We start from the raw sequence: 24,597 nt of genomic DNA, 5'->3' as shown, positions 1-24,597 counted from the left end.
TCGATTGCAGCAATCACCGATGCTGACTTGTTTAAATCTGCTATTGAAGATCTTTTTTTATTTTCAGTAATCTACCTTTTGATGCAACATAGCGAACTGTTCTTTCTGTTTTTCTTTTCTGTATTGTCGCATATATGTGTTACATACATTTGTTTTTCATGCATTCCACTCCCTTCTGTAATGCCCTCTGGTCATGAGCGTATTTAAATAAATAAATTAATTAATTAATTAATAAATAAATAGACATGTCCTCTACGTTCGCTAGTGATTCAAGAGCTCCGATGCTAAATCATGCATTTTTGCATGTTTAATTAGACTTCATTCTCGTGAAAGCTTCGGCAGCCACGGGAATCGAAAGTCTTACGTGCGCTTTGAGACGAACAATGCATCGAAAAAAGCCAGAAGCCACGCTTAGTCGCGAAAAAAAAAATTCATTTGTAGAAACCGGATAAACCTAGCGACTAGCCAATCTATGTTGCGGCGGTAAGCTGAGTAATGTCATTGGTGTACACGGGCTTTGAACGGAAGCGGTGGAAAACCACTGTCGTCAAGGCAGTTCCGAAATAATTCGGGTTCCGTACATTTTAGTCTGCTTCTTGTCGGCGTTGTTAATAACAGCTGGAATGCCAAGGCCAGAATACAACCCCCCACCTACCCCTCCCCCCCTCCCTTGTTCCAGGCGCTCATAAACAAAAGAGCTGGCGACAAACAAGTCTTTGGTAAACAAAATGTTTGTGGCTGCCCAGCGTTCCGAAGACCAATTGACGTCACGAGCAATTCAAGGAAAACAGAACGGCGTGGTAGTGGCAGTTCTGGCATTAGGTCTTCAGCAACGGATAGCTGGTGATACAAACGAACATCATCGATCCTCACAAAAAGAATATTTGCAGTTTGTAGCTTTATCCTAAGGCAGTGAGAGTTCGAGAGTGGATGACGTCTAGGAAACGTTATAGAGCGTACAGTGGTTGCTTCGTGGCCAACAGTCTCTGCTTCTCCTAATAGCAACCATTTGTTGTGGTAAAACCCACTTATTAGGGCCGAAGGTGGATGGCTCGAAGTTCTAGCCTGTCTTTTAACTCGGTGCGAGTTGAGCAGAACTTATCCGGAGTCAAATTACGAGGATGGAAGTAAACATCAGAACCAGAAGTGACGATATGTTGACATCCGTGATGGCACGCTGTTTGCTTTTCAGTCCGAGCACGCGTCAACTTGAAAATTCGCGAACCAACACTGTAAAGGTGGCTCGCACCATGGCCAGTTGTCAGCGAAGATCACAAATCAGTCTCCCACGCCTTGGGTTTCCGTCACGTATGAAGCCCCTCATTCTTGTCCGTACTTCTTTAATACCTTTTAGGAACCACCACTGATGCTTGCCGGCTTGGGTGGGACATTTAGGCGATAGAGTTTACTATATGAATTAACACTGCACATAGTGTTAATTAAATAAGCAAAACGAGAAGCAAATAAGCAAGAACGAGAAGAGATGTATACGAGAAGCAAGCGAATAGTTAGAGCAGCATTCACTTGTGTACTACCAAGCTGCTTTGTCGTGCATCTGCCCTGGAATTCATTCCGGAGTTCAAGAAGTGGACTTCCGCCCTCCCCCATTCTTTTCTTCCCCCCTTTGCTTGAGATGCAGCTTGTACGTGCAGCGGAGCGTCTTCAGCTCCGTGGGTCGGCGACCTTCCCGGCCAGAACTGGAAAGCGCCGTCTGCGCCTTCACCGAATGTCAAGCAAACGCAATCTTCTCACGCAGATGTTCGTGTGTTTCTTTCGCCCGCAATAGCGCGCGACCGACAAAACGCAATACGAGCGTCTATACGCATCAGCGTCGCGCATAACTCTTTCCGCGGGGAACAAGCACGCTTTCAAAAAAAAAGGAGGAGTGGATGCCGGCGAAATGGCGGCAGGCCGCGCGCGCTGCTGTACGACGGCTTTTCCCTCTCTCTCTCTCGCCCCTCAACTCCTCGAGAATAGAAGACGTCCGCATAAACGGTATTTTAAGGAGCTGCTCTCGCCGGGAGGCCGGAGCTCTCTCGCGTGCAGCTGTGCGGGTAAGCGCACCTCGCGGTGCGAGGGAGCTACTATAGCGTGCCCGCTCGTTGCCCGAGCGCGCGGAATACTACGCGGCGCAAAAGATACGAGCGCTCGCCGCGGCAACAGCCGGTGTGCTCTCGCGGGGCTCGAAAGAAAGCCAAAATTAAAATGAAGGCAAGAAGGAGGGGCCAGGAGGCAGCGAGGCCGGCGGCTTGTAATTCCGACGTCAAAAAAGAAAGGAAAGAGTGAAAACGAGGATGGAAAGGAGGAAGAGGAGGTTGAGAGAGTGGAGAGGGGCCAAAAAAGCGCATGCAACGACGCAGAAGGCAGCGGCGGCAGGGAATGTTCTTGAAGGGTCCGGCGCCGACAACCTCACTGCTGCTGCTGCTGCTGCCTCTGCGCGCGCGCGGTCTCTTGCTTTTGCCGGCGCTCCCTCTCGGCTCTATCGATCGGCAACGCTGGCTTTCCTTTCATCCTCGCCGCCTCCGCGCAGCCAAGAGGGACGACGAGGAAAAGAAAGAAGGGAAAAGATAAAAGAGAGCGAAACGGGCCAACGTGGTGCTACTTTCAATTTCCTTTGTTAGTCCTTCCGGCGCGAGCGCGCGCCTCGACGTCGAAGCAGGGTTCGCGGCCGCCGCGACGTCCGCCATAAGCGGCGGGCAAGTTGGTTAGCGCCGCACGTGCGACCGATCCCGCTCGACCGAGAGTTGCGCGCTCTCCCTTTGCCGCCTCGCGCAACGATGAATGATGGCGAGGACGATATTGTGAGGACGGCGACGCCGTGTTTCTGCCCCGAGTGAAGAGGGAGGAGGTTGCACTCTGTCGGTGGTTAGGAGAGGGCGCTAGGGGTTCCCATCCGAAGCCGTCAACGTCGGCGCAGCAGCGGTTTCGCCGCGAAAAGGAGGGCGCGCGGAGGTGGGGACGTCGAAGGGGACGGCTCGGGTTGTTCGGGTCGCGCTAACCCCGCGCTCGCGGGGAAAGAAGCCCCCCCGCCTGGCTTGACCGGCTCTCCCGCGCCGATCGCGAGCGAGGGCGTGGCGCTCACCTGTTGCATGCTCGCTGTCAGCCCAGCGGCAAATGGTCGAAGGTACACCCGGCCGCGCCGATGAGGGAGCCGGGTGGCCCCGCTGGGAAGGTCAGCGCCGATCGCGCTTTTTCTTCCCGGGCGGCACGAACGCCGAGACAAGGGAAGAGGGTGGGGGGGGAGGAGGTTCGAGGGGTCACATTCGCCGGTCTTGACGTGTGTCGCGAGAAAGAGCCCCGGATCTCCTTTCTCCCCCTTTGCGGCCACGCATTGTATGAATAATAGGAGAGCGTTGCGTAAGGGCATGCCGAGATCTTGTTCCGCCCGGGCGAGCGTTTTGCCGAATGAGGACAAGCGGGCACGCGAGAGCCTTACGCGGTACCTCTTTATTTTGGCTCTGACGGTCCGTGTCAAGAGGTCCATTGTGCTAGCAGCGGGCCCCAGCCGAGAGAGGGAAAATACGAAAGATGTCTTTCTGTTTATGAGGTGAGCGTCGTGGCGAACGCGTGAACTTGGGTGAAGACGCAGATAGTCTTTCGAAAACAGGCCCGAGTATATGCTGCATCTTTTGTTGGCATATAAAAGACAACAAACGTTCACCGGTAGCTTTTGTTCAAATAATTAGACTTCTCTTCGTCTGAGCAAAAGAAGGTCCGGAACATTTTTATGCAGAGAAATGTAGCGCTAAATAAGAAAGAAAACTGTTCAAGATTAATCCCGTTCTACGGCAAGGCGCTCCTAATAGGTGAGGCCCTCGTTAACGTTTTTTTGAGAGATGACTCGAGCTGTTTATATCTTTCCAGAACAGCATGACAAAATACGTCGGCGACGTTTATTACAATGACAACATTTTCTAATCAATAGGGGTGGCGACTTTTATGCCACACTTCCCTTTTCCCTTGACAGGTACGGTTGCGAATAGGAGCTTGAGGCGATATGGGAATTGGGCCTCGTGAAATGGCCCATGATGGGGGCGATTACGCGCGAACCTAGCTTCTTATTGCTTTCAATATCTCAAACGCCTAGAAGCCTCCGAAACGGCGATAAGCGACTCTCGAAAGTATTGGGCAGTGTCGACCGAAGGGCGAAGCTAGAGAGTGATACTACGTTTTAACGTTGCGCCTAAACTTTTTGGTGTCTGCCCTATAGACAGTTGCGACATTTTGGCGCGAAGCAGCACGGAACGCAGCTGCTGCTTCCTTGAAGAAGCAGTGCCCTGTCAGCTACAAGGCGTCGAACAACGCTAGCGTAATGGAACGCGTTGCCAGTGGCGTTGCAGGCATGAAATCTAGATGGCGCATGCGAAGATATACCGGTGGGAAAGCGTCGGAATTGGTGAGTTATCAGTGAAAGGTTTAGATAACGCTGCCTGTTCGTTGCACTTAAAACAGTGCCACGGCCGTTACAACGCATACACGCAGCAGTACAGTAGGAACGTGTGTGTGAAGTGATTTTAAAGAGAATGGAAGAGATAAGTGTAGTGCCGTAACTCTCTCTCACAGGAGGACACCTCGTGTGCTTACATTATGCCGGCGCACAGTGGTCTTGCCAGCAGTGGATATCATTCCTCATTCCCTGAGGATATGAGGACTGAAGATATCATTCCTCAGGTCCTCATTCATTTGTTGCTATTCATTCCAAGTGTTGCTGAGCAGGACACTGTCATCAGTAAAAACCAAGCTCCTATTCAGATATTCGCCGTTGATCCTCACTTCTAGTCCTTCCCAGTATATGGATTAATTTTAAACATGCAGTGAATATCGCTGGATAAATTGTGTCTCCTTACCGGATCCTTTTCTTGACAGGTATTTTTCCACTTTTCTTGTAGAGAATTAGGATAGCTGTGGAATCGTTGAAGATATTCCCCAAGATATTCCCGCATGCCTCCTGGGCTCCTTGATTCCCCAATGGCACCGTGACTGCTGGTAGCTCTACTGCATCAAATGCATCTTTTTGTAATCTATGAAAGCCATAAAGAAGGGTAGATTGTACTCTGCAGTCCTACCTGACTGATAACATGGACGTCATCTGTTGAAGTATATTCCTTCATGAAGCCAGCCTGTTCTCAATGTTGATTGAACTCAAGAGTTTCTCTGATACTATTCGAAATCATCTTGCTGAATATTTTACACAATACTCAAAGCAAGCTAATAGGCCTGCAACTCTTCATTTCCTTGGCTTGTCCCTTGTTTTGGATAAGTATAATGTTGACATTGTTCCAGCTGTATTGCAGTTGACGTCCTGAGGCATTGTGTATAAAGGGCCGGAAGCTTTTCAAGCAAGCATGATATCTCCTCCATTTTTGATGAAATCGACTATTGTTATTAAATCGATTATTCCCTCTTCTACCACCGCTTTTCTCCGGGACATCTCTTTCAACGCCATTCTGTCACTATGACTAATTATAGAAGGACACTCCGTATCCTTCTCATCACTACTTCCAGCGCAGGTTGCGTGGCTGCTCTGGGTAATGTAAAGGTCAGTATAGAATTCTTCTGCTACTTTTACTCTATCGTATAAATCGCCGATGACACTACCCTGCTTATATTTCACTGCATGCATTTAACTGCGGTTGAAAAGAAACATGTGTAATCATTGCATTCTACCGGTGCTAGCATATGGCGCAGAAACTTGGAGGTTAACACAGAAGCTCGAGAACAAGGACCGCGCAAAGACCGATTGAACGAAAAATGTTAGGCGTAACGTTAAGTGACAGGAAGTGAGCCGTGTGGATCAGAGAGCAAATGGGGACAGCCAATGTTCTAGTTGACGTCAAGAGGAAAAGAAATGGAGCTGGGCATTCCATGTAATGCTTAGGGCAGACACCGCTGGACAATTAGAGTTATACAAAGTGTGCCAGGAGTAGGAAAGGGCAGTCGAGGACGGCGTAAAATTAGGTAGGCTGATGAGGTAGGAAATTTTCAGGGGCAAGTTGGAGTAGCGCAAGGCATGGGTAATTGTAGGTCGCTGCGAGATGCCTTCGTACTGCAGCGGGCATAAAAATAGGCTGGTGATGATGGTGACACTCCGCGCTTCGGAAGACGCTTCAATCCCTTCAGTTGACAGTGGGACAGCACAATGATGACGACGCCTACGGCACCGCCAAAGGCGAAGGCGTGAATTGGTGTCGAAAGAGAGAGAGAGCAAATGATAAATGAAATGCAGGGAGAAGAATAAAGGACAGAGCCCGGTTGGCTACCTTACCCTGGGGAAAGGGAAAATTGGAAGGGAAGATTAAGAGAAGAAGAGAGAGTCCACTTGGGATATCGGTCGGTCATTCAGTCCATATCATAGACGGCAACTCAATCCGGTAGCTTTCCAATATCGCAGCAGCGCTTTTGTGGCCTTTTGTAGAAGCGCTATGCGAGGTCATGGTCCCAAGATCTTGCTCAAAGGGAACGGTTTTCTTAAATCTGTGCAGAGGTCATGTCTTTCATTTTCAAAAAATGGGCAGTGGCACAGTAGATGTTTTATAGTCTCGTCGACACCGCAGGCATTGCACACTGCGCTATCAGTCATTCCAATCAAACACGTATGTGCACTTGTAAAGGCGCCGCCCAAGCGTAAGCGGCACAACATTGTTTCCTCATTGCGCGGAAGCCCAGGTAACAGCCGCAGTTGCATAGATGGGTCGAGGGAATGCAATCGATGTTGGGTGAATTCAGCTGTGTGCCACATCTCCGATGTCATACGGTGCACTAGCTTCCTTAAGTGTTGGGCGGCGTCAGTCCGCGATAAAGGTACAGAAACAAGGGTCGCTTCTTCGTGTGCTTTCCGAGAAGCTGCGTCACCGTGGCGGTTGCCGGAGATAGCGCAATGGCGTCGAGACTTTGTATAATTGCTATCACAATAAAACGATCGTCCCTATGCCAACTATAATTATTGTGCGTGGTTACTCTGTTCAATATTTAAGGGCATTTCAACATGTTTAGTCGACGCTACTTACTCTTCGTCTTTTTGATGACAAAAATCACACTTTGCCAGTCCTGCTATTGTCGCACCTATTACATAACGGAAACCATAGAAGTGCTAGCAAATGAAGACGAAACTCCCTCGTTCAACATTTATGTATAATTGCGATAGACAACGTTTGAATAATGTGCGTAAAAAAGAAAGAAAAGAAACTGCTAATAACCCTGAAAGCTAAACAGGTATTCACGGAGCTTCAGAGGATGCCGCTGTGACAGCCGAACTGTATAGCACATGCCTCCAGGCCCTTGTGTTTCAAGGGCTCTGGGGAGGCAGTTGTGCTGTAGCTAATTTTTGCATCTTACTTGTTCTGTATATCATATCATTCTTCCGCGATGTTGTGTAAGGCTCATAGTACTCGTCATTTGTCATCGCCATAATCTTATTGCACGTAGATTTTAAGCACTTTAAAGTGACTATTTTTAGGCCCCTTTACAGCCACGCTACATCAACTTCACAGAAGTCATCATTGCACCGGGAAATCACTAACACTGTCATGGCGCTCTTCGGTCATACTTGGCCCTTGCGCCACTAAACAACATTCATTCATTCATTCATTCATTCATTCATTCATTCATTCATGCAATGATTCACGGAGCTGAGAATTGCTGCATGCACTTCATAACGCGCCCTACAGTATGCATTTCATTATGAGCCTGGATGAACAGTTCCCCAATATCTGATTGCGGCACTAGAATTCAGCCAACTTCAATGTGGCATAGTACTTTCTGTGATGGCACAGCGACAAGGAATAAACATATATTTTAAACGGAAATAAACACAACGCATTACATTCGTCATATTAAACTGACGTCATAATGCCATATATATATATATATATATATATATATATATATATATATATATATATAATTATGGTAAAGAAGTCCGCCACGGCTGTGGACGACACGAAGGACGCCGACAGGAGGACGCAACAGCATCTAGACCGAGCCGCACTTCAGTAGCGTTGGTGATCCGGCTGCGGAGCTCTGCACGGCGCACTTCTTCCTTACAACTTCCCCCCTCGCCGAAGACGGAGCCGCACAGGAGGCCTAAGGCGTCCTGAGGACCAAGGGCTCGTGATATGGCTTGAGCCGATCTACGTGCACAGATTCGCGGCCTCAGCGACGCAGGTCCGTAGGAGGCGTCAGAGATTCGATGACGTAGCTCACCGGAGAAGTTTGCTGTAGAACCCGGTAGGGTTCATGGTATCGGGATACAAACTTGGAGGAGACACCTGGTGTCGAACTGGGAGGCACCCACAACCAAACGAAAGCGTCAAGCGAAAACTGGTGGTGGGGGCGCCCATGGTCATGACAAAATTTTTGTAGGACTTGTTCTTGCGTTGTAAGGGAGCGAGCTAGTTGCCGACATACTTCGGCATACCGGGCGGCTTCGGCAACCGGTGTATCCTCTGATAAGTCGGGATGGTAAGGAAGAATAGTGTCACTGGGAAATGATGGTTCGCGGCCATATAGAAGAAAGAAGGGAGAAAAGCCTGTCGTTGACTGGGGTGCCGTATTGTAGGCGTACGTGACATAGGGAAGTGTGAGGTCCCGATTGGTGTAGTTGGAGGTGACATACATGGAAAGCATGTCGCCAAGAGTTCCGTTTAAGCGCTCTGTCAATCCGTTTGTTTGTGCGTGATATGCGGTGGTACAGCGATTAATAATGCGGCATTCAGCGAGAAGTTCTTGAATGACATCAGCGAGAAAGACGCGGCCTCGGTCGCTCTGGAGTTCGCGGGGAGCGCCGTGACGTAGAACGAAGCGTTGAAGGAGGGAGGAGGCAACGTCACGAGCCGTCGCGGCTGGCAGAGCGGCCGTTTCTGCATACCTCGTGAGATGGTCTATAGCTACAATGACCCAGTGGTTGCCAGCATCTGTGTATGGCAGAGGTCCGTATAGGTCTATCCCAACCCGGTCAAAGGGTCGCGAAGGGCATGGCAAAAGTTGCATTGGTCCAGAAGGGCGGCAAGGATGAGGCTTGCGGCGTTGACATTCTGTGCAAGAGCGAATGTACTTTTGCACAAATTTGTAAATACCCCACCAATAAAACCTATGACGTAGTCTGGTGTAGGTCTTGAAGAGACCAGCGTGTGCGCACTGAGGGTCGGCCTGGAAAGCGGCACATACATCAGTGCGGAGCTGCCGGGGTATTACAAGCAGCTATTTGCGGCCGTCGGAACTGTAGTTACGGCGATAGACGATTCCGTCGTGGATGGCGAAGTGCCAAGCTTGTCGGCGTAACGTTCGGGATGGTGGGCGTGCAGGTGAATCAGAGATGTAATCTATCAAAGATGAAATCCAGGACTCCTTGCGCTGCTCCAAAGCCGTGTCGACAGAAGCGAACGCGAGAAGTGGGTCGTCTAGGGTGGAGACACTGACAATGTCGGCATGAACAGGCGAGCGCGAAAGAGCATCGGCATCGGCGTGTTTTTTGCCTGAGCGGTAGACAACCCAGATATCGTACTCTTGGGGCTTCAGTGCCCACCGGACTAGGCGGCCGCAGGGATCCTTGAGAGACGACAACCAGCAAAGTGCGTGGTGATCCGTAACGATATCGAAGGACCGGCCGTACAGGTATGGACGAAATTTTGTGATGGGCCACATGATCGCGAGACATTCTTTTTCGGTAACGAAATAGTTCGCTTCAGCTTTCATGAGAGTGCGGCTCGCGTAAGCAACAAGATATTCTTGGCAGCCGGGCTTTCGCTGGGCGAGCACAGCGCCAAGACCAACACCGCTAGCATCCGTATGGATATCCATGGCAGCAGTTGGATCGAAATGGCGCAGTATCGGTGGTGTTGTGAGCAGGCGACGTAACGTCGCGAAGGCATCATCGCAAGTCGGGGACCACGCGGGAAGATTGGGGTCTCCCCGAAGAAGCACTGTCAGAGGTGCCATAATCGAAGCGAAATTTCGAATAAAGCGGCGGAAGTAAGAGCAGAGGCCAATGAAACTGCGCAAGTCTTTTAGAGACGTTGGCCTCGGGAATTCTTTAACAACACGGCGCTTCGCGGCATGCGGGAGAACGCCGTCCTTCGACACGACATGTCCGAGAATTGTCAGCTTGCGTCCCCAAAAGTGACATTTTTTCAGGTTTAATTGGAGGCCAGCGTCACTGAGACAGCGTAAAACCTGCTCCAAGCGATGAATGTGAGTAGGAAAATCTGGTGCGAGCACTACTACATCATCCAAATAACACAAGCAAGTGTTTCATTTGAGGCCTCGAAGAATAGTGTTCATCATCCGCTCAAAAGTCACGGGCGCATTGCAAAGTCCGAATGGCATCACACAAAATTCGTACAAGCCATCTGGTGTGATGAAAGCAGTTTAGGCTTATCTTCTGCAGTCATAGGCACCTGCCAATAACCAGAACGTAGATAGAGGGAAGAAAAGAACTCTGCACCTTGTAAGCTGTCGAAGGCGTCGTCGATCCGCGGCTATGGATAAACATCCTTTAGGGTTATTTTGTTTAGGCGACGGTAATCCACGCAAAAGCGGATCGAGCCATCCTTCTTTTTAACTAAAACAACTGGGGATGCCCATGGGCTGTCGGACGGTTCAATGACACCACGCTTTAGCATGTCACCTACTTGCTCATCAATGACACGTGTCGTTCTGTGGACGATACGCGGTATGATCGCTGCCGTAGCGGTGAGTGAGAACCGGTATCAATCCGGTGACATACAGTTGTCGTTCGGCCCAGAAAAGTGTTATGGCTGTTCAAAGCAGGGCGAAATTTCTCGAGGAGACGGAGAAGGTCATGGCGTTGCGTGGGGTTTAAGGCGTTGTCGATGACGTGTCTGAAAACGTCTTCAGGCGATGTGGCAGGTACAGGACTACAGTACAGGGTGTTGACCTCTGACGATCCAATAGGAAGTTCCAGCATGGTAATGGTGTCGTAAGGGTCCCCAGTGCCGAGAGATTCACCGCGAAGCAACGTAATCGGGAATGCGAAGTGGTTGTGTAAAGGAAGGTGAGTCGCACCAGCTTGAAGGCCAAGCAGCGCAGTTGGGAGTGGTGAGAGGTGGCGATGAACGAAAGCAGTGGAAGGTGTGAAGAGTACGGTAGAGTCGGAGGCAACGGAACAGGAGACAGGTGCCAGAACGTATGCGTGCGGAGGTATTTGGATGTCGTCAGTGAGGGGCAACTTAGAGCAGGAAAGGGAAACGACATCAGATATGACATTGTCACTGATGACATCGCCAGCAATCAATGACAGTTTGGCGACGGGAAAGAAAGTCCCAACCTAAAATAATATCGTGGGAAGAGTGGGGAAGAACGACGAACTCGACTGTGTAGAGCACTTCTTGAATTTCAAGTCTGGCGGTGCACGCAGCCACCGGCTGGACATGCTGTGCTGTGGCCGTGCGGAGTAAAGGACCGAAGAAAGGCGTCGTGACTTTTCGTATTGAGCGGCATAGTTTTTCGGCAATTACAGATAGGGCGGCACCTTTGTCAATGAGGGCAAGCACAGAGACACCTTCAACAGCGACATCAATAACGTTGGGCGGCGAAAGAAGAGGGCTTGAGCGTTGTGATGATGACGCAGTTCTTGCCTCGGGAACTGCGCCACTTAGTTTTCCGTGTCAGTGGTAGAGGGACGTCGACGCATCGTCGAGAGCGACGGCGAGGCGAAGGAGAACGGCGGTTGGAAACTAGGCGAAGGCTTGGGCGGGGAAGGGGTAAATTGCGGTCTGGAGCGTAAGACAACGGATGGTCGTATGCGGCTGTGCGTCGGTCGTCACGTGGATGAAGTGGACCGCGGCGGCACAGGCGTGCAACGTGTCCGGAAATAGCGCAGGAATAGCAGATGGGCCGATTGCCCGCTGTGTGCCAGGGCTTAAATACTCGATGGGCTGGAGGTCGTGGCGGCGGGGGGTAAAAACAGGGTTAGATATCGGAGATGGAGCCCGGAAGGTGGGTGGTCATGGTCGTGCGACGGCGTCGGCGTAAGTGAATGGGGCGGTGAGCTGAGGCGCCCGTTCCAAAGGAAGGACCTCGGACACTTGTTCTTCCATAACGTGTCGTAGGGTGGGACTAAGGGACGAACTTGTCTCCGGCGGGTTGGAGATGAGGGAGAGCTGGCGAGCAACTTCTTCCCGGACGAAAGCCTTGATCTGCGAGAGGAGAGTGGAATCTTGAAAAGGGGAGTTCAAGCTGGACAACGATTCCTGATAGGGAACAGGACGGCGAGTGATGATGTGTTGACGGCGGAGCTCGTCATAGCTTTGGCACAGTTTATTAACTTCGGCAAAAGTAGAGAGTCTCATCGCCAGGCCAGGAGGCTTCCTGCTGGTCGGCTTCTGTTCCTAACTCTGATTTGCAGGTGGAGCTTTTCTTACGCAGTGGGACGAGCAGCGTTCCTGTGGCTTTGGTTCCGAGTGATGGCGGAGTGATTCGCATGAAGAATCCCAAAGCAATTCAAACCAAACTCCCGATGGCCTCGGCCAATTTTCAACAAATCACCGAGGTTCGACAGTTTGGCCGAGGGGGCATTCTTCGCTGCTTGTCAGACCAGGCTTGTGTTCAAGATTTACTGAAGTGCGATGTTTTCGCGACACATCCGGTGAGCAGTTTCATTCCTTACCACCACGCATGTACCAAAGGCTTAGTTCGCGGTGTCGACATAAGTCTATGTCCGGCAGAAATTTTGGAAATGTTTTCAGCGGCAGGCGTGATTTCTGTGTATCGTTGCAGCCGTGTCGTTGACAATAAGCGCATACCCACAGAAACAGTCATTGCTACTGTTGCTGGAATGAACTGCCCATCGGAAATCAAGGCATGGCCACTTATATACCGAGTTGAGCCTCTATCACCTCGTGTCCTTCAGTGTCTAAAGTGCTGGCGGTTCGGACACTCCATAAAAGGGTGCAGGTGAAACACACGATGCCGAGTGTGTGGAGAAGGCCATCATTCAAATGACTGTTCCTCCCGAAATGAGTCCTGCTGCCTTTGCAGTAGTCCCCACCCCGCACATGAGCCTAATTGCCCTGCAAGGTCTAAAGAAGTACAAATCCTTGAAATAATTGATAGACGTCGATGCTCTCGTCTTGAGGCCATTGGAGAAATTCAGAACAGGACTCAGGGGTATGCTGGTGTAACGGCCCGTCAAACGCTGTGTACGGCAAAATCAATCTTTGAGGCTGTGGCAGCTTCCGTAGAAAAGGCGCTGGAGAAAGCAATGGAGCGCATTATGACAAATCTCACCGACTCCCTTGTTCAGGTGTTGTCCTCACAACTAGCTCTGTGGCTTCAACTAAATAATAAAGCCAATATTGAGGATCTGGTGTCGGGTCTACCGCGGACTCCACCAATTGAAATATCGACCCCGCAGACATTCACAAATAACTATTCATCAAAGCCATCAACTTCTGAGATAGTCGACCAAACCTGCCTGTCCGACACAGATGGGATGGAAAATCAAGATGTAGATATGGACCCCCGATCTCTTAAACGAACAAGGTCACCGACAGAGAAAAAACCTAGCTCTCCCACCAACTCCAAAGCAAGAAAGTACGTTAGAGAGATTCCGACTAAGAAGGACTTCTTAAAAGAGAGCGTTTTAGACCAAGCAGTCTCTGCTGCTCGGATTTATTCACAATAGAAACTTTAACAGTAATTCAGTGGAACTGTCGTTCCATACTTTCCGCTTCAACAGATTTATTATATCTTATTTCTAAATATTCTCCAGATATTATTATTTTACAGGAAACTTGGCTTGTTGCTGGTCAGACTTTTCATCTCAAAAATTTCCGATGTTTTCGATTGGATCGCCTATCCCGACGCGGTGGTTTAGTTTTGTTCGTCTCATCAAAAATCTGCCATAGAGCTACTATAGCATACCAGATAATGTCTCCAGACTGTGAAATATTAGCACTGGATATAATACTTCCTGGCTGCACACCTTTTTCTATAATTAACACGTACTTCCCAGCTTGAGTGCAAGTTACCCGCTATCTGGATATCTCTATTGCTCGCAGTCAGAAGAACATCATACTGGTGGGAGATTTTAATTCTCATCATGTGTCCTGGGGTTTCCGAACGGACACTTGTGGAAAACGCTTCTGGGATTGGGTCTTAACGAATAATTTCTCTTGCCTAAATTCGAGAGCACATACTTTCGTACGGGGTCAGTCGCGATCTGCCCTAGATCTTACGTTCGCTACCCCGAGCATGTTTGTCACCTCCTGGAAGACTGTAGACTCCGGAACTAACAGTGATCACCTCCCTATAATTTTTGAACTGCTTACCCCGTTGACTAGTTTACATAGTAATGTGCGCACTTTTGTTAATTACGAAAAATTTAAAAATGCGTTAAAATCACCTTTACACGCTCAGGAGGGCATGGAGAGGGATATTAAAGCAATGAGCCTGTGTTCAATTCTAAACTACTCATCAAAAAAAAGCTCAGTTTGTTGTGCAATCTACTAAGGGTGGATCATATTGTCCCTGGTGGAATTCGGACTGCGAGCGAGAGTTTAGACGTAGAAAAGCTGCGTGGAAAAAGCTTTTATACAACCAAAGTCCTCTTAATTGGGCTGATTATACATATATAGCTACTACATTTAAACGAACAGTCTCAAAGGCTAAGGAGGATTATGATTCCAAGCACTACACATACCTTTCGAAATCTTGCAATAAAAAGGCCCTGTTTAAATTTCTTCGATCTCGTAAAGTTATACCGGCGTCCGTGAATGTCGATTCTGTCGTTTTAACAACAAAAGAAGTATCGGAATCACTTGAGAAAATTGCTCAAGGACTTGCGCAACGTTTCAAGCATAAATTGCCGTTAGGCCTACAGACACCTCCCTTAGGAGACGACTTTGAAACAGTAACAGCGACAGAGCTTCAAGGCATTATTAGTTCGTTACCGACGTCAGCCCCGGTCCAGATGGAATTACAACAGGAATGCTAAAAGTTTTATTATATTATGCGCCTCAGGAGCTCCTAAACATAATAAATTTCTCTCTCAAAAACGCATGGGTTCCAAGAGAGTGGGAATAGCTAAAATTATTCCATTATTAAAGAAAAAATCAGCTGGACTTGACTTAGACAACATAAGACCGATTTCTCTTACTTCCAATGTCGGCAAATTAATAGAAAGAGTTCTTCACGGCCGCATAATAAATTGTATGCAGGATGATACCCTTCTCAGTCCTTGCCAGATTGTATTTCATCCCGGGAACTCTATGTGGTGCGCCCATGTAGATTTAGAGAGCCGCATTAAACTTGCTCACCGCAAACGAGAGTACGCAGCTTTGGTGACGCTAGATGTATCAAAAGCATTACGACTCAGTAGATCATGGTATTCTATTCGATAAACTTCAGTCTACGAATTTCCCTAAATATATAACCACTTGGATCTATGAATTTATAAGAGATAGAGAGTTTTATTGTTACCAACACGGTATTTCGACTCACAAACACAAGCAGACAAGAGGTGTACCACAGGGTTCCGTTCTTTCCCCTATATTATTTAACATTTTGTTAAGCACAATTCCTTTGTCTCCGGAAGTACGTGTTTATGTTTATGCGGACGATATCGCATTTTTTACGTCCGCAAATAATATACATTCACTACAACAGTCGTTGCAGAATTACTTAGGAATGCTGGAGACATGGCTAGAGAGGTATGTCGTTAAATATTAGCAAAAGTGCGGTATTAGTACTCCCATTAACTGCACAGGTACATATATCTTTACAATACCGACAGGAAATCATTCCCCAAGTAGACGAAGTCAAATACCTTGGTGTCATTTACGATGGCAAACTCACCTGGCACAGTCACATTGAATATATTAAAACAAAGGCAGAACGAGCCGTAGCTATGCTCCGCCGGCTCAGCCACCGACGCTCTGGACTACGCAGGGATACCTTACTGATGATCTATAAAATGTATATTCGGCCCATATTAGAATTCGGCTGCGTAATATGTTCCGGTGGCCCCGCCTACAAAATTAAACCTCTGATACTTTTAGAAAGAGAAGCTCTACGGTCATGCCTTGGGCTACCTAGATTTGTTGCCAACGTTGTTCTTTATCAGGAAGCTCATATACCCATCCTAGATTGCAGATTCCGCATACTTACGGTTCAGACATTTTCAAAAATGTATGACTATTTACAAAGGCGTACGCAATATATATTTATCACTGAACCGTCTGAGTTTTTCCAAGTATCGTGGTCGAGATTCCACAGTCCTCAGGTAATATTCGTACAAGAACAGTTACGAAAATTGGATGTGTCCCTACGCCATGTTTACCATTCAAATGATGCCTTACCAGACCTCAAAATTCAGTTCGATGACATATTTCCAAATCATGCTAAACTATTACCAAGGCGAGATTTAATTAATATCTTAAACGGCTACCTACACCAGCTAACCACTGACAATGTAATAGCTACGGACGCTTCTGTGTGCAATGGGAAGGCAGGAGTGGGGATCTTCTCTGAATATCTTCAGTGGTCTTACTCCCTTCGCCTTCCCGATTTCACACCTATATTTCAGGCAGAATTATTAGCGATTATATTAGCATTACGAAAACTGCCCCAAAATGACCCATTCGCTGTTATTGTGACCGACTCGCTATCTGTATGCACAGCACTAACTGCATCTTTAAATTCAGCACTTCAAAGAACATTTCGTTCGATGGTGCCTCCGTACTTACGAAAAGTACGTTTGCTTTGGGTACCGGGACATCATGGGTTGCACTTGAATGAAATGGCTGATTCACTCGCACGAGCTTCCCTGAACGGCCCTATCATATCTGTTTTGCCGACATCAGCTTATGTCACCGCGGCTAGGTACAGAAATCTCGCTATATCTCAAAACTCTGCAATATCCATTCTAACACCGTCTTCTGATTTCCACCATCTTGGCTTCCCATGGAATACTAATTGGTGTCCTTCAAGGCAATTGAAAGTTTCTTTTACAAAATTGAGAGATCGCATACCTCCTCTAAATTTTTGCTTACACAGGTCTGGTCTCGCAGTGTCCCCTCTATGTTCTTTTTGCAGTGAACCTGAAACTATCGAACATTACTTTCTCTCGTGCCGCCGCTTTCTAAGACAAAGAGAAATATTAGAATATTCATTTACCAAACTTGGCCTCTTGTTAACCTCGCCAACCATTCTTTCTTTTGGGGCGACTTCACTGGGATCCAGCCACAGGGATGCTTTTCTGGCAGTTTACAATTTTATTGGAGATACAAAAAGAGTACCTTGTTGAATTTCTAAAATTATCCATAAGTTAAATTATTTCATTTCTTTACGTTTACTAATTTTATCGGAATTCCTAACACTTTAATTACACTTCTAAATTACAGTACTATCGTCCCACGCTCCACTATACAAATCTAGTTTCTCTCTACTTTTAACCATACGGAAAATCGCCTGCTTCTTGGCCAATCCCCCATAGTGGGTACGCGCCACTGTCTGGGACACAAGACAAGATAAGTGGAAGAGCCAAAATAAAGCAAGGAGAAGGCTCACAACTGCCACCAGCAGCAGCAGAATGCATGCCTACACTTCAGGAAGATGGTGATAGTAACATAGACGTTGAAGGTATGACTAAAGGAAGAGGAAATAAAGAACACTGTAGCCGATCGCAACTACTAAAGTAAACCGATGACATAAAATATGGTACGGCATTAGGAACTGACAAAACCGCTGTAGGCTGAACTAATAAAATAATGTGTAATGAGGTGACATTAATAAGGTTTTAGGTCGCGCCACTCGTAACCAAATGTTCAGCTGAAGTACACATAGGAAGTCAGGATGTTTGCTTGAGGCGCTTAAAATGCGCGGGAATCCTCTCGGCCTTACGCGCGTCCACTAATTTGCTCAAGACGCTTTAATGCATTAAGAAAAGTCATGCGTTGTTATGACGGGACAGTTTTCAATGCTCTAACAAAATTTCTTATCATATGTACAAGAAGCTTCAGCAGCCCTGTGAGTCAGAATTTTTAAGTGTTCATAAGTGTACCTGCAGGCTTTTTGGATTTATTCTTCACACTGAAAAACGTTTCAGCGGCTAATCATCACTGCACAATGGAAGCAGTAAGGCGTAAGCTTGTTTTAGTGAGCTTTAATATTACAGCAATAGCGGGCCTCTTCAGCACCGATAAGCTTAAACCGAACTTTTTAAAAGGCCGGACCCCAAAATTGATATTAATGTCGGCGCCATGTTCTTGCCAATTCCCTAAATCTCGGCTTAATCAATTACGTGTCAATAAGCGTATCCGAAAGAAAAAATGTGTTTCGTTCAAAAATTCTTGAATAGTTGATGACGCAGCTTTCAGCCAAATGGTGTGCCTAGGTCTGGGTACTGCTGACAAAACTCGACCTGGGTAATTAGCCACCCAAGAATGCTTTTGTAAGACCATAAGCGGCTTCGTTTTAACTTTGTGCACACAGTTGTTGCAGTCATTGACAGATTTTTTTCTGTCGCGAGGATAAAAAATGGTGATACCAAACAAAGCTATGGAAGCAGTCTGATCCTCCGCAGAGAATTTGTCCATTAAACTGCAATTTTTTAAAAATATCATTCCTCATAATCACAATAGTGTAGCGTAATTAGCCGACTGTCGAACATTAATGGAAACCGTCAGCTTTAACAAGAATTCTAGGCTTCTTCGCATCAGCCATGCAGTCTGATCGTTGTCTACCTCCCATTCGAGTAAGCCGAGCCATCACACCAGGAGTCATTATTCTTCCTCTACAGAGGGCATCTGCTGAATGTTAACAAAAACACTAAATTCAAAAGCATAAACCCAAAAGAACACAATTACACACGGAAGGAGAGGTCCTTAGAAGAAACAACGAAAAAAACCACGCCTACAGTCACTTAAAGCGAGACGAAAAACAATAATGTCAATATTAGAAAAGGCAACGCTGACATGGCGTGAAGTAAAATTTTCAAATGAACAGCGTGGACAACATTCGATTAAAGTAAGTTGAGCCACAACAATAAGCGGCAATATATTGAAGGCAGATTACACGGACATTATGTTGTCAGTCAGAAGCAATGGTAAAAGAACTGTGGCCAGAAATGCACCGAAACAGTGCTTTCACAAGTGTACTAAAAAAATGTGCGTTTCGAAGATACATAGTTACTATAATAGATGTCCACCACTTCAGACGAAGTTCTTTATTTTCGATTTCGTAACCCGAAAATTTCTTCTACGCGGACAAAACTGGTACAATTTCAATGAAATTTGTATGGCTCATTGGCATTTTAGAGACCAGCAATCACAACGTTCCTTTAGAAAGTAGATGTCAGACGATAACTTATTGGCATTTGACATGTAGGTTGATAGAGATAACCGGAAAGTTCCACGTATCATTTTGATTGAGATCATGGCAAGGCCGAGATCTTCTCAACATCCTGTAACATTGACATGATTAAAATAGATGGCTAAAAATAAGTGACGGTTGGTCCTGTCACGGAGCTCCATTGAATATGGCAAGGACAAAAAGATGGAGATACACCGTAACACACTGTTAACTGCTAACGTAGAAGGTGCATTAAGCGGGACACATGTAACAACAACAAAACCGTTCTCACATTTGATTACCCTAAAAACAAGGGCCTGGCCTGGTTACTGTAGGAGCAAGTAAAATAGCTTCAATAGAAAAATTTCGTCCAGGATGCGTGCCACCCAGGAAACATGCGAATATCTGCTGTGTATAGGTGTTCTTGTTGAAGCTCACAGAGGTAGAGTGAAATAACAACCAAAAGCGATAGAAAACTCTTTTCTTGTAGCAAACATCTTTCCAGAAAAGATGCAGCACCAAAAGAGCCAAATGCATATCGTCATGTGATAGAGAAAAACATGACTCCGCAGTATTTGCCGAGTACAGATTGTTTTGTTAGACAGTCGCACAAATTCAACATAACTGCATGCTTTCGTAAGAAAACTTCTAATCTCGCACACAAGCTTGAGCGGAGCGGTGAGGGACTCATTGGTCTTGAGTGGTTCGGTATCTAAAGGGCCGTTTAACTTCATCGATACATGGTTGACTTGTCCTGGTTTAGTGAAGCTGTCCCGTTCCCCAGAGGAAAAAAAATTATATGTATAAGTGCAACAAACACAAAACAAAGAAAGGTTTAATGATCTTCGTTGCCTCAGATCCCTGGAATCGAGGCCTTGAGAAACTCGGCGAGCGAGCTTAGATGAAACGTGAGCGTAGCAATGCTATACGGTTGCGCATGGCCACACAGCACTTCGTAATTTCACTAGGTCACGAGTCAGTGGACAGCGATCTCCAAAACCACTTTTTTTTCTCTGTTCCTCGTTTCCTCTGCAGTATAAAGAGATAACAAGCATCTCTCGACGATTATATTTCGTATCGAAGGAATTGTTCTCTTTGATGGCTGCGAGGAGCTATTTCCCGCTTATGGGTGTATTTTCTCTTTGTCCTCATGGGAAGCCTTCCGTACGCCTTCTTCATTTGGAAAAAAAGGCGTGTGTTCTTTCTTTATTTTCTCCTATCCTCCTAGTCCCGCCAGTCATAGGAATCGAAGTTGTCGGTCAAGAGAATTCCCACTGCACCTGCCTTGCCATTGCGCCCGCATTCGTTTTTTTTATTGTTTTTTTTTTGTGAAGTTAGGGATCGATATCACTGCATTTTCTCCAATCGTTTCTTATATTTTATTTATCATTTTCAGCATAATTAGAATGTCAGAGAGAAGGCGTAGACTGCACCACCTATAGGCACCATTATCTTACTACATACAGTTAATCAATAGAGGTGAATGCCCGAAAAATACGCATACTTATTACTGCCTGCTTGTTTCATTTCATGGTATGCTCGTACACCTATGTGTGCAAGCTCTGACCTAAAATAGTATTCTCGCAATCCAAAAAAACAAAAAACAAAATTGAATGAATGAAGGAAACCACGTTTGTTGCCCATTGAAATGCACGGAAGACGCTGCGGTGGAAAGGGAGGGGTATTATTGCAAAAGGGAAAGGGTGAGGCTGCCTCCGTTTTATTAACGAACGTCCCGGAGGCAGCTAAGTGAGGGCCGCATGACGCTTGTGGCTGTCGCGGAGCCGATCACCGACCGGTGGTGCCGCCGGGTCCAGGAGGAACAACAGCAGTGCTCGCCAGAGCTTGGTGGCATAGTCCGGAGACGGGGTATCCGGGCAAGCCCGGATACCACGTCTACAAAGAACGCAGAAGATTTGTCTTTAAGAGTGGAACGCGATAGCATTGACAGATCCCTGACTGCACCTTACGCTTCCGGGACACTGCAGCTTACGTAAGGTTATGTTTACCGGGAAACGCTGGCGGCGAATACTATGGACGAAGGCAAACTTTCTGGTAGAAACGTGGCCGCTTGCGTGGGTCGATCTCCTGTTAGTGTTTTGCACTTTTAGTATTTCAGTCAAAGAAGAGCTAACATAAAGGATATGCGGTGTCGGTGTCTTTCTGCATTAAATTTGTTTGTGGGCTGCCGCTCTAATATACCGAGGAATAACTTTGTGAAGAATGAAAGACACGGTATGAGCAACTTTGGTGATAGAATGGTCCGGCAATATAGCCTGCATATACAGCGTGTACTTCAGCACGGCCTGGCATATACATATTTCATTTCATTTCATTTTATTACCTTAAAACCCCATTCGGGGTATTACATAAGGGGTGGTTAACATGTGGACACAAGAAACGGCAGGTGTTACATTGAAATACAAGTTTCAACAATTTCTAGAAATTGTGAATGACATGTGATGGCAGCGACATTAAAGGTTAGGTTGTTCCAGTCCTTGGCAGCTCAAGGAAAAAATGATGATTTAAAAGTGACAGTTTGTGTTCGAGGACGAGAAACTTGGAGTTGATGGCTGGTGGGCTTTGACATGCGTGAAGATGATGGCGTGACGTAAGGCGGCCGGATTAGTGAGCTGTAAAAAAATTTGCGATAAAGAGAGACCGTGGCGATGCGACGACGAAAAGCAAGAGTTGCCAAGCTAGATTGTGCCTTTAAGGGTGAAATGCTGATGTTATATGAATATGAAGAATGGATGAATCTAGTCGCACGATTCTTAACTGACTCGAGTGCATTGATGATATATGTTTGATGAGGGTTCCAGAGGGCGGTGCCATATTCCAGTTGTGGTCTGACAAATGATTTGTATGCGAGTAGTTCGACGTGCTGTAGAGCATGACGAAGATGACGCCTCATGAACCCAAGGGTCTTGTTCGCTGACGAAATTACGTTAGTCGCATGCGCATTCCAGGAAAGGTCGTGGGACAGGGTTACGCCTAAGTACTTATAGGCTAGAACTGATTCTACGGGGACTTTTGCAATTGTGTAAGCAGACAGATAAGGATTACGACGGCGGGAAATCGAAATAAATTTGCATTGTTAGGGTTCAAGGGCATTTGCCAACGGTTGCACCAGTTCTGCACGTTATTAAGGTCATTCTGGAGAGATGCTTGGTCAGAGATGTTAGTCACAGTACGATAAATCACACAGTCGTCAGCGAACATACGAATAGGACAAGATACATGCAGCGGAAGATCGATAATGTATATTAGGTTCGGAGGAGACGTTAGCGACAAGGACGAACTGGGAACGATTAGTAAGGAATTCTTTTATCCATTGTGCTACAAGAGTATCCATGTTCAATCTGGATAATTTCATTAGCAAGCGGTTATGAGGCACTGTGTCATAAGCTTTAGAGTAGTCTAGATATATACGGGTATTCCGTATATATATCTAAATATATACTGGAATTTTCGCTCACAGGACCCCAACGCCGGCTCCGACGCCAACACCGAATTTTCTGCGACGCGGGGCCTTTAACCTTATCGCGTTAATAACCTGCTTGGCACTCGGTGAACCTGATTGCCTCGAGATTACATCTCGAGATCATACCCCACTTATCCCTTTGTTGGCATATTTTATAACAAGTACGGGTGCGCCTTATGCGGGCTACCTCAGTAACGCGTAAATTACCTCTATGAGGGCGATTTATTTATTTATTTATTTATTTATTTATTTATTTATTTATTTATCTATTTATTTATTTTATTCATTCATTCATTCATATAACGACACTACAGTCCCAAAAACAGAATATAGCAGGGTGGGTTCACAGAATGAAAAGTATTACAAACGTTTCGCAAAAAGAGAAAGCAAAATTAGCAAACTATTCAAAATGCATACATAAGCAAAACCAGAATGAAAGGCGGAAACAAAACAACAAAGTCTACAAAGAGAGCCATGCAGTGAACACTAACCACCGATGCAGGAAATCGTTCGACACGCGAGGCGATGGTTCCGAGAGATGGCTGCAAAGCAGCGTCATTTCTCAGTTTGTTCCGCTACTTTACTTTCCTTAGAAAAAAACGAGTACTTAAAGCAAGGGTGTTATGGCTAAATCATGGCGTTGTCTTGTAGCGTAACCAGTGAAAATAATATAGATATGAAATTAGAAAGAACAACCTTGTAGCGCGGGTAATTATTTGATATAAGAATTTAAGACGAGAAACTACTTATTTCACTTAGAGAACGTAAGTTCACTCTAGCTATTACAGCGCTTACTGATGTTCGCCCGAAATTATTGTAGATAAAACAAGCTGCCCTCTTCTGTACGCTTCAAGTTTTACGATCATTGGTTAATGTGAACGGGTCTCAGGTAATGGCAGCGTAATAAAGTAATGGTCAGCAGAGGATAGAAGACGCGGTATCAAATACACTTACCACTTTTCAAATGTCCTAACAAAATGCGTCATCTAATTGTTTGCCTCAAGATAGTTGTTTATTTTGCTGATATTGCGTCTGTATTTTATTGGCTAATAATTGTTAAGCACCATTTTTCAGTCAGTAGCTCGTAATATACGCTACCACTTCCTGCTTTTCCCTGCCTGTATGCGCGAAACAGGGAGAACGCCTCTGACATGCCTTTTGTGACTTTTCTGAAGCACGCCTCCGCATCAGTGCGCTTTTGTGCTGGATGCTGTAAGGAAATAAACTTTGAATCGAACCGACGTCGCTAGGGTTCTTCAAAGGCAGCACACGTTGCAGTAGCAGGCTTCGCCACAAATTCACTATGTGCCGCTTTTTGACGAACGCCTTTCCTGCCAACCCTTCAGCGAGTTGCGCCATGAATGCCTTGGCTATGTGTGATGCTCCTCAATGAACCACTCGCCAATATGGGTGACTGAGTGTGCGGCGAGGCAGGGAACAATGATCAGTGTCCGTAGGCACCGCCGCGCCACGCCTCTCGTCTCGTAGGCCACGCATGCACTTCTCTGCAGTGTCACTAGTTGGCGCAGCGTGTCCAGAAAGAAGCGCAAGAGAGGAGCCAGGTTACCGCATGACGCATTGCTAAGAGTTTCTATCATTATTGTTTCTATAAGAAAGAATAAAACTTGATCGATTGATTGATTGATTGATTGATTGATTGATTGATTGATTGATTGATTGATTGATTGATTGATTGATTGATTGATTGATTGATTGATTGATTGATTGATTGATTCGCATTCACCGGTGCACCATGTATTTCGGAGGCCACGCACAGGCTTCGCGGTAGCGGTCATAGATGGCGC

This window comes from Dermacentor andersoni, chromosome 11, assembly GCF_023375885.2.
Source record: "Dermacentor andersoni chromosome 11, qqDerAnde1_hic_scaffold, whole genome shotgun sequence".
Taxonomy (NCBI): Eukaryota; Metazoa; Arthropoda; class Arachnida; order Ixodida; family Ixodidae; genus Dermacentor; species Dermacentor andersoni.
The sequence above is the reverse complement of the archived record's forward strand: the minus strand, read 5'-3'. Positions refer to the sequence as shown.